We start from the raw sequence: 12,079 nt of genomic DNA on the forward strand, positions 1-12,079 counted from the left end.
AAATTATACATCAGTATTAGTAGTTCTCATTTTTCATTAAAACTGCATTTTGAAGCAAAAAATATGATTCATAAGACAACAATTATAACAGTATATCTCAGTTGAATGACCTGTTTGGATAATTGAGGGCAGAGGAGAGTTTAGCTGATCAAGCTGGAAGCCAGTGCTTAACTGTTGATGCCAGGGAGAGAACTGGGGCAGGCTGAAGGACACTTGAGTACCAGAGAGGGAGCATGTACAGCTGGGAAGACTAATGAATTTCATTTGAAAACCCGGTCTCAGACGTCACAGGCAGGGACAAAAGGATTGCTGGACTCTACTTCCTCCTTCACCAGGAGAACAGTGTCTACGGTCTGAACTTCCAACTGGTGGCACAGAAAATGAGTTGGCTTCCTAGACTGGTGTGCCCTTCATTTGATATCCTATGAATGAGAGAGTTGCTACTTTGCAGTTAGCTCATAGAGATAAACTTCTCAGCTTAGGCTTCATACATGAGCAAGATCACCCAGAAGCTGACTTCATAATGATCATTTATCTAGATCAGTTAGAAATTTTGGCTTCCATTATTTTTAATGCTATACATTTTCTGGCAAAGAAGCACAGTCCCATGACTTTCCTATCCAAAGGTGGTCATTCTGCTTTCTTCTTTTGCTATTTGGCTTTTCCTCTTTGAGCTTTTCATCTCAGTATCATTAGTCAAAAAGAAATGACAAACTTGAAGATACTATGGTATTCTGTTGCCAAGCTGATTACACACCCCACCCCCTCCTCCCCTAAAATCATAATTGATACTTAAGCCCATCTCCACTGTGGCTCGTATGACCCTGAATGATCCAGTGCCATGCTGATCAATCCGGTAATCACATGAGGATAGTGAACACATGAATGCTATTTCTTCTAAATCGAATGTGCTGAAAGACACACAGGGATGCCAATGAATTCATACAAGTGGATATGGAATCACCTTAGTTATAAGTAGTTGTCATATAGTGTAATGAAAATATTTGGACTATTTTTGAACTAACTAAATTCCTGCTTCTATATTTGAGAGGATGGGTAGAGTTGGGAGAGATGAGTGAGAATGATGGAAGGAGTGACATTGATCAAGGTGCGTTTGTACTCATATACTGTCGTGTTGAATTAAAACTTCATTGTACATCTGCCTGAAGACAATTTTTTAAATTTATATAAAAATACATTTTAGACATATCAGGGAAGGGAAGGAGAACATTAAATTGGTGAAACAAATGGTAAAAGGCAAACCAATGCAACAGCAATATTTACAAAACAATATGCTATAAACCAATTTTACTAAGGGAGGGAGGGAATTGAGGAGGAGGAAAGGTGGGAAAAAATGAGGGAGGAAATAACAAGTTTGATAAGAAATGTACTCGTTGCCTTACCCACGAAACTGTAGCCCTTCTGTACATCACCTTGACAAGAAAATTTAAAAATTACATTTAAAATGTAGTGAAAACCCACTCGTTAACTTAATTTTACTTGTTTGTTTTTGAGAATTTTAAAGTGAGTAACTAGGTAGTACTGATGCTTAAAGTTCAGCACCAATTCCCACTATTCTTCTCATACTCCAAGCAAGTTGTTTTCCCTTTAGATTCTCTAATATGGTGGCCCCTTTTACTGTCTAGCCCCTACCTCTCTGCTATTTTTTTAGCTTCATCTCCTTGCATTCATTCTGTAGGGAAAAGGTCATATACTACTCACTTGCAGTATGATGGTGTGTGTTCAGTCTGCCAAGTCTAGTTTAGGGTCACCTGTTAGGGACCTCATAACTCTATCTTTCCACCTGTCACAGAACTTACCAGCCTCCTCTAAGTGATTGAGTTGAATGATTAGGCTCGTAAGTAACAAAAGTAGAATTACTGCTGCTATAGACAGTACAAAATAGAGTTGAATCAAGACTTAGGGAAGGAAAGAAGAAGGGGAGGAAGGAAGGAAGGAAGGAAGGAAGGAAGGAAGGAAGGAAGGAAGGAAGGAAGGAAGGAAGGAAGGAAGGAAGGCTAATAACATCAGAGTGCATTAATAGCAACTAAACATACTAAAACAGGCAGCAGCAAGCTACAGCACACACCTAGTTTTATAAATAAAGTTTTATCAGAGCACAGCTATGCCATCCTTTTACATATTCTCGTGACTGCTTTTGTGAAGCAAAGGAGTAGGTATGACTGTAGCCATGTGGCCCACATATGAACTGATGAAGAAAAAAGTTTCCTGACTCCTGATATATACATTATCCAACATTTCAGAACAGGCCCCTGCATACCTATCTAGATATACCTTATAAATACTCCATCTATATTACCTCTCCATTTCAGGAATGTTGAGATATTGTCAATGCAAGAAATCTTTGACTCTGCTGTACAACTCCATCCCATCTCCAGCTTTCAATATACTGTGTATGTAATCATTATTATATAATATGTAATATATACACACATATCTATCCCTTTAGAAGTCATTCTTCTATAGGCAACAAACTTTTCAAGACCAAGGACAAGCCATTAGGCATGATCATTCAACAGATATTTATTAAATGCCTTAAATGTACATACATGGTTACAGGAGTTACCTCTGGAATGCTTGCTGAAATAGTGTCAGAAGTCCACTCTCCATCCATTCTGTGTCTCTATTGACTGTTCTTGTGGTTGCCATGTTATGGACATGCAGAACATGCTTGCATAAATAAAAAAAAATGTCTCCTATCTCAATCACACCTTTATCTTCATATGGTACAAGCAGTGAAGCAAAATTGTCTAACCCCACGTTTAACATCATGATAGCCAGGCAATAAATAAAAACTCAAAATATAGATTTGGGAAGCTGAGGATGTAGCTCAGTAGCAGAGTATGACCTTAACAGGTATGAGGTCTCTGGGTTTAATCCCTAGCACCAAAATAAAAACATAAATGAATGAATAAATAAATAAGAAACAACTAGCAAACAAACAACAAACAGGAAAAAACCTATAAATATTATAAACAATATAATTGGGCTTAAATTCTAACTTTGCCAGTGACTCTCTGTAATCCTGAAGAAATATTTAAACCTTCTTTGGACTTATTATACTCAGCTCTAAAGTGGGGGTAAAAAATGCAAAGGAAAAAAAAGATTTAAATGAGGTATTATCATCAAGCTTTTATTCCAGTGCCTGGCCCATTATGAATGCTTTAGGAATGTCATCTATCACTGTTTCATTGCAATTGCTGTCATTCTTTCTGTGGAAGTAAGATACTGTGACAGTTTTAGAAGCCTTGCTGATAAAAAAATTGACCTCATGATGTCCATTCTGCTATTGGGGATCTGATTACAGATGCCAGTGGGAGGACTTCATGACCTGCAAATTTCTCCCCAGATATGAGCCATAGCACTGATATCTCCCAGATGTGTGGGACAAACCATTGCTGATCATCTGCAAGGAGAAAACATCTGGAGGCCTGGTATTCCACCATTCCAGTTTCTGCTGCCCTTTCTCCTCACAGGCCTTCTCCCACCTGGGGCAGTTTGCCAGTTCTAAGGTTGTAGTGAGAAGAATAACATTCTTATGTTCTTGGTCCAGTATGGAAATTCCATCTCTCCTCTGTTTCCATCATGTCAGTTCTGCACTGAGGGTCCATTAAGACTCCTTTTGGGAAGGGAGGAGGGAGTGGAGGGAAAGCAGGAATGGTAATCCCTTTTACTGAGATTTTTTACTAGCACTCCTAGATGAAATCTTTCCATCCAGTCACCAAGGTGCTTATTGGGTCATGACTACTGCTACAAGGTGATTTGAAAAAAGAAAAAAAAATAGACCAACAGCAAAAGAATGCCTCATTGAGGCAAAACATGCATCCATTACAATTTATTTCAAGGTGTTGTTTTTTTTTTTCTCCTATTTGCTTTCCCAAATACAACAGTGTCTGGATTATTTCTTAAAGCAGTTTTGGATATAAGGCTGCAAAACTGCTTTGTAGGGAGTCCCCAGAAATCAGTCAATTCAGTTAAGTGCATTTTTACTCACTATTAACTTTGCTCCAGGAACCATGTTGGCAATACAGCCTGGAGGTGAATGGAGCATCACATATCTCTGGATATTTCATGGACTTTGACAATCTAGTCACAAATCCCAGAACTTTCCAACAGGTTCAGTTAGGATTGACATAAAAGTGACCCCTGTTTTTCTTGGGAATCTCAGATGAGGTGCAGACACCCAGCTTTGGGTTGCCTGAGTCCAACATAGAATCACACACATAGTAGGTCCCCATTAAGATTTTCGTGAATGAATAATAAACTCTGTCTCTGAGAGCACAAGAAAGGCTTTCCAAAGGAAATACAGGCTTGGGCCACGATTGAACATATATGTCAGGATTGATAGACTATAAGAGACAGTAGGAGAATTTGGACCCAAAGTAACTTACTACAAGTATTTGGGGGTAGATGAACCCAAGGGTTCAACCTTCAAGGGCAAGACTGAAGAGAAAATTTTAATGATGAGAAGATCCAGCTGTATCAGGGACTTAGTAGCAAGAATAGCAAAAAAAAAAAAAAAAAAAATCTCCTCCAGATTCTATAGATAGACCTGCATTACTCTGCTCAATAGTTCAAAGGAGGCCCCCCATTGGCTACATGTAGGTGAGATACCTGGGTAATGAGAGACATCTCGAGTAAGGGAAGCTAGCAACTTAAGTTCCACCAAGATGGTACCCAAGAGGGCTGATGGTTGTTCTCCACTCTCTCACTCAAAAACCATCATGCCATTTATGAGAACTAGGTTCTCCTGAACAAAGTTGTAATAGTCTGGAAAAAAAAAATAAGGTAGGGAGGAAACTCAGGGCAGCTTTAGCATTACTTTGGTGTAAGACACTTGGCAAAAACTATATACAGGATCCCAAAGCATGATGAAGCCTAAATGTGATTCTTCACTGTAGATTGGAATAAAGAAGGAGGCAACAGAATCCATTGTTGTTCTTGTCTGTGTCACTACAGCCTAGGAATATTGTTTCCTCATCACAAAAGGCTGCCGTGTGTCCTGCGACTGTTAACATCCCACTGCCACTGGGATAAATAGATTAAACAATCCCAAATTAGCCCAGTTACAGATGTGCTGGGAAGGCTCTGAACTTGGCCCATCCCCAACTGGAAATTTCACTAGAAGACTTAAAAGGAACAAGGGCAGAAATTGTTCATCTGTAGTCCATGCCCCATGCATCCAGCCAACCAAGAAAATCCTTGCTGCCCTTAAACCATCCTTAAGCCATCCTTTGTTCTGGTTTTGTTTGTTGGATTTGTTTGTGGGTGCAAGCTTTAGTGTCTTATGCAATGGGACATGAGGTTGGGTGTGAAGCTCTTTCTCCCTAGTTTGTGGGAACTAGTTGTAATGCCAAGGGAATGAATGAGGGAAAAAAAAAAAAAACAACTAAAGAAAAGGCAACCACAGCCTTCACTGAGCACTTACTGTTTACTAAGCTCTGTTGCAGAGACTTTCCTAATTATTTATGTCTTCCTAGGACCCTAGTGAGGTCAATGAGTCTGGTAGTTTCTATCACTGTGGTGAACAAATTAGGTTCCAGGTCTATCAAGTCATGATGTCTGGGGAAGCTGGGATTTGTACTCAACTTTGACCTTAAAGACTAATATTCATTTCTCCAAATTATTCCTTAACAATTCCTTCTGTAGGTGTGCTGTTCCTTACTGCCTCAGCTTCACCTCTACTTGGGTGTCTTTCCACTTGCTAATAATCAAAAGCCTACCGTAGTCCCCTTCTCACCTCCACCTTAATAAGTAGCACTTTATACTCAGACTTCCTGAGTGATTCCCTCCTAGTCTCAATGCTCTTGTCTTGATTCCCAACAAAGAAGAGCATTCCTTCTGTTGCATCACAGGCCTGCTTTTGAGATGCCTGAGGATGGCACTAGGCCTCAGTATATTCCCCCAGGTAATAAACTCATAGACTGTGTTCTTTGGTTGGAAAGTCTCTTGGAATTCATCTAGATTTGTGGTTCTCAAACATGGCCTGCATCAGAACAGATGTGGCTCAAGTGGCAGAAAAAAGCTAAGCAAGGGCATGAGGGTCTGTATTCAACCCTCACAGCTGGCACAAACAACAAGAATAAGAAGTAATCAAGGATTATTTTATTATTGCTAGCAGAAAATATTCCATTTCTAAGTCAGCAAAATTCTGGACTGAAGGCATGGCTTAAGTGGTAAAGGATCAGTCATTAGCAAGAAGGCCCCATAAGACCACTAGGCCCCAAATAAAAAATATATAGTACATATACTCACAGGTGTATATGTATATACATATTTATGTATGTGTATGTATATATGTGTGTATATATATGTGCATCTTTTTCCCACCAAGTCTCTCCCAAGATTTATTCTATGTAACCTCAGCAAATGGGGCCCAGAAATATCACTTTCCCTCAATTCTGCCACTCACTTGGATATTTGAACTCAGTTCTCTAAAATACATTACCATGAGAAATCAAGATCCAGAAGGAATGAAATTTGCTCAGGGCTATGGAGCCCATTGGTTATGTTTTGCATTTCTGATACAGCAAAGCCGGCCTTCTATATCCCTGAAGACAGCCCTCATAAGCCCATATTTCTTGTTCTGACCCAGGAAGACTATTTGTTGATAGTGGAGTGGAATAGCTTGCAAGTGAATGAAGAAACTATGTCATCTACGAACATAAAACCTAGTAAGCCACAAGCAAGCTGATGTTTGTGCTACAAAACCACCTTGGAATGCCTCCGGCATTGACTTCTGAAAAAAAGTTAGGCTTTTCTCCCTGCCCTTTCCTACCTGCTCAAAGTTCAAAAACAAGGATGGGCCTGGGGTTACCATGAGGCCAGGAATACACTGGAAATAAAATCAGGGAATATTCTACCCATGGTTCTGCTACTTACATGACCTTGGACAGGTTCATTTTCCTTCCTGGCCCCAAGTCTATGCACTTCTAAAATGAGGTAATGAGAATACTTATAAAGGGGTGATGGGAATTGAGCCATATAGTTAGTATGTCTCATGTTAGAGTAGTGATATCTTGGCTCTTAATAGCCTAGCTCCACACCAATCATTTCCTTCAGCATGAAGCCCTGTTCTCCGAAATGGAAGTGCTGACAGCTCCCATATGGAGTGTGTATGAAAACTCAATGAGATATTGCAACTAGCATCTTGGCATAGCCCTGGCCATGGAAAACACTCAACAAGTGGCTATCATTGTTCCTCTTGTTATTGAAAATTGTCATTCTAGTTGGAATTCCTATGACCAGGCTCTTTGAACAAGAGGAAACGTATTGAAGCTTCACATTGGAACAGAATTTTCCAGCTCATATACACAGTCTCCAGTACCTTGGTGGCCCCTCCAAAATTACACAAATAGGTCTCCTGGCAGACTCCAGGGAAGAAAGAAACCCATGGGCCTACTCTGGCTTGAAGATTCTGTTTGAGCACAAAATTCCCACTTCAATCTCCATGTCCACATCTCCAAATTACAGGTCACGAGTTCTGTGTTAAGTTGCAGATATGATGAGAAGAAGAATGGGGTAAAGATGAGGTATGTCATTGGTACACATTTTCTGAGCACCTAGCCAACAACCCAATCTAACTTCAGTTCTGAAAACATAAAACACAATCTTATTCAGAAGTCCGCATCTTAGAAGGAAATGGGATTCTCAGGATAACATTAAAGCCAGTAAGCTAGGTAGAAATACCACAGAAACACAGAGATGGGGAGAACCCCAAAGAGAAAGCCCTCTTTTGGAATTTGAGTGGATGGTGGTGAGGTCAGAGTAGCTCTCTTGGAATAAATAACTCTTCTTCTCCAGAGGTTGGCTTGGTAAAACACCAATATCTCTACAACTACATAGGGCTGACTCTTCTTTCTCTAGTGTGGGCTGTAAGAACTTGATAAATCCTAGGATACTAGTGCAGAAGGATGCCACCATGAAATTCTAGTCCAATCAACCTCTTTATGAAGACAGACTGAGATAACTCTGGGGAGAAATAGAGCCTTCCAGTGTCGGATATTGGATCCAGCTTGCTACCTGCAGTGACAACCTTCACCAGCCTCCTGTTGCTCTTGCTTACACACACACACACACACACACACACACACACACACACGCATGTGCGTGTGAGCCTGTTTGTCCAGCAGGGGAGGGGCACACCTGTGCCCCCCCCACCCTTCCCTGCTGCCAACCCTTGTAAAACAGGAAAACAGAACTGCTTGGCTTGAGCGGTAACATGCACAAACACATGGGGAAAGTTTCCAAAGGCAGACAGACAGTGAATGCCTTTCAGGGTCTGGCAGTTTTATGGTCAGAAGCCAATTAAAAAGCACGCCCCACACAAAGCTGTGGATTTGGTTTGGCTGTGGCTTTCTCTCCAGACCCTTCATGTGCTGTATAGATGGTAGAAACCGGAAGGACCAGTGTTCTCCATGGAATTGGGACACTCCAGGGGTTTCCAGAGGATATTTCCCCAGAGTTCCCTCCTGCCTTCCTATGGTAGAAACTATTGTACCCGTCTTTTCTTGTGAAAGTAAGCCATTATCATAACTATTTATGGAGAGATTTTGTTGCTAATGGCTTTGTTAAGTTTTGCTTAATAGTTGTTCAATGTTGACAATGGCCTTGTCAACATTTTCTAATTCAATTTGTTCAACAGTCTTTTGAAATAGTGTATTTAACCCCTCAGTAGAGAAGAGTGAGTCCTGGAACAGTTAAGTTGAGATCTGCTCACTTGAGCCTTTTAGCAAGATCTACAGAGCATGCCCTTCAATTTTCTCAGAGTCCAGGCCCCTCCCCACTGTAAACTACTCAGTCTGTACTTAAAATCAGATTGGCTTGCCTCCAAAACGTCTGATGTTATCACACTGCATTTAGTAGCTAAGTTCTGGCAGCTCCTTAAGGGCAAGAGTTGGTTCTCTTCATCTCAGTACCCTAGATGTGGACATCAGTCCTGAGATATTTGAAGAAGAGGGACGTAGCTCTAACCTTAAGAATAAGGTTAGATAAGGATAGAGTACAGTGCCTCACCATTTGGAATACTTTGACCAACTTTCTATCTCAACATCATCATTTATGAGCTATAGGATTTAGGGCTGATTAGCTGGCCTGCCTAAACCTCCATTTAAACAAAATGACACATGGATTTTTTACAGATGGTGACATAATATAATCACATAGAACCAGTGATAGGATGAGGAATCACAAAATGGAGTCAACAGCCATTGTCTGAGCCATGTAGTTTACTCTTGAATCCTGCCTAGAGCCAATACTTCTTGATCATGTCAAAGGAAGGAATCACTTAAGGGTGATTTACTGTGCATTCCTGCCTATACCTCTGGGTGTTCACAACTTCTTTATCTAATGGTGGGAATCACATGGGAAGTCAGCTACCCTGACATGTTCTGTGGCAGCACATGAATCAATCTGTCTACACAGAGTCCAAGGCACCAGACCCAACAGCCACATTTGCACTTCAAGAACTTTTTCTTTTTCCAATGAAATATATTAACAAATATTAGTCTAACCTCCTTTCCTGCCATAGAAACACACACACACACCCCTCCCTACTCTTGATAGACTTACAGTGGCTGGGTAGGACAAACAGACTGCACAGTTCCAGGAAGAGCAAGCTGAAATCAGAGAGAAGTATGGATGAAGAATGACTTGGGGGTGTCCGTTTGTGAGCTATCCTTAGTCACTACCACTTCTTATGAGAGCCTTGGGTGGAAGTGAGGCAGGGGGGGGGGGGTGAACTCTACATACTTTTTGGTGATCTTGCTATTGCATTAAGTTCCAACATTATGACCATGTTTCTCTGAGCTGACTTTTTTTTTTATTAAATACCATTTGTATTAAAGTTTTTAAATACTATTTGTAGTTGATAAACCTCACGGAGGGGTTAGACATGAATTCTTTTTCTTAAACAGAATATGACTAGGTTTTTATTCCCTGCCAAGCTTTCTTAGTCTCTAAAATTCATAGTATTATGCACATTCTCCCTCCTCGCCTTTCTCTTTCTGTGCTGGTCCAGGGCTTGAACTCAGGGCCTAGACATTGGTCCCTGAGATTTTTGCTCAAGGCCAGTGCTCTACCACTTGAGCCACAGCTCTACTTCTAGCTTCTTAGTTATTCATTGGACATATGAGTCATATATACTTTACTGCCTGTGTTGGCTTTAAACCATAACCCTCAGTTTCCCGAGTAACTAGGATTACAGGAATGAGCCAAAGTCTCTATTAAGGAAAAACCCTACTGTGTACTACTGTACATTTTGTTGGCTATATCACAGCTCCTACATTTCAATCTAGTTGTACAGCAAGCCAACCTGGTGAGATTATCATTGACCTATTTAGTTGATGAAGAAACTGAAGATATCAAGTATGCACTTGCAAGCCATAGCTAGTGAAAACTAGTAGTCTTCACATTTGATCAAGCTCAGGTTTCTGCTCCAGAAAACTGGACATTCTTTTGTAAAAAATGTTTTTTGTTCTAGTCCTGGGGCTTAAAATTGTCAGTGCCTTGCACTCTCATTTGGCTTCTTCCACTCAGGACCAGTGTTCTAACACTTGAGTCACATCTCTAGTTCCTTTTGCAATTTTCAAGCTCAACTTTTCATCACACTGAACCATGAAAATGGAAATTTGTCAAAATGGGTTGGCTCAGTGAAGGATTCAACACAGGTACCGGCAAAGGATAAACATGAGAAGCATTCAGATCAAGGCTTGGCATGTGGCAAATACAGTTAGTCGTCCTTCTTATTTTTGTTTTCCAGTTGTGGTAAAATAAGCATTCTCCTTTTATGATGCTCACTCTGGGAGAAGAAGAGCCATGCACATCCTGGAAGGAATGTGCTTACTTTAACAAGTGCCTTCCTTTCATTATGACATACGTGAACCCAGATCTCATATCGTCTAGATAACTAGCTTGCCTGGCCTAACATCACTGCATTCATTATCCTTCAGGGAACACATTGGGAATAGTTCAGTTGATATTTACAATGAGGTTTCAATATACAAAAGCTAGATCTAAAATACACTGGGACATAATAACTTGTACGGGTCTCTAGGCATTCACACACAAAGAGACCAAAGGAGAGACTCTGAGGAGAGGAACACAAAGGCACAGTGTCTGTGCCTATGATCATATAAAATAACATTTATTGAAATGAACTCCAGAAAATGGAAACAAGAGATTTTTTTCTTTTACTGTTCTTGTTTTCTTTCTTTCTTCATTCCTTCCTTTCTTTCCTTCTTGTTTTTCTTTTTTTCATTTACATGTCATCAGTAGTAAAAGTGAAGGCACAAAATGGAGTGACAAAGGGTGAACAAATGCAGCAGTGATACTAACTATATACTATCTTGGAAATTAACTATACAATTTGTGGTTAAGGGGTGGGAGGGAAAAACTGGTAGAGAGAGGGAAGGGATGACATTATCCAAAAAGAAATGTACTCTTTATCTGACTTTTATAACTGTAACCCCTCTGTACATCATCTTTATAACATTTAAAATATTTTAAAGGAAATTTCAGTTGTGCTTCCATAAAGCTATCGAAACATAAATAAGTAAAAGGGGATTGCAACACTGGGATGTTTCAGGATCCATGACCCATGACCCAGGATCCAACCATCACTTTTGTCTGGAAAATGACAATGGATATCCTCTTTGAGCCTCTCTCTAATTCATCTTTTTCCTTGCAGCTGGAATTATTTTTTCTTAAAAAGTTGACTATTTTCCTCATTTATCAAACTCCTTCCTTGGCTTCTGGTTGCTTCAAGATATAAAAACCTTCTTGTCAAACCTTCAAATGAGATGCTGAACTCCCGTCATCCCTTTTTTATTTTTTTTAACAAGTCTCTACATTAATTCCTTTGTTTCTTTAGGCAGTACTAGGGACTGAATTAAGAGCTGAATATCTATCAGTCAAACACTGTACCACTAAGCCATACCACCAACCCTTTGTTTTGTTCTGTGGTTGAGAGAGGGTCTCAAGCTTTTGCCTGGGCTGGCTTGTACCACAGTCTTTCTACCTCTACCTCCTGAATAGCTTGGTCCACAGGTGTGAACCATTA

Source organism: Perognathus longimembris, chromosome 1 (genome assembly GCF_023159225.1).
Source record: "Perognathus longimembris pacificus isolate PPM17 chromosome 1, ASM2315922v1, whole genome shotgun sequence".
In the NCBI taxonomy this organism is placed as follows: domain Eukaryota; kingdom Metazoa; phylum Chordata; class Mammalia; order Rodentia; family Heteromyidae; genus Perognathus; species Perognathus longimembris.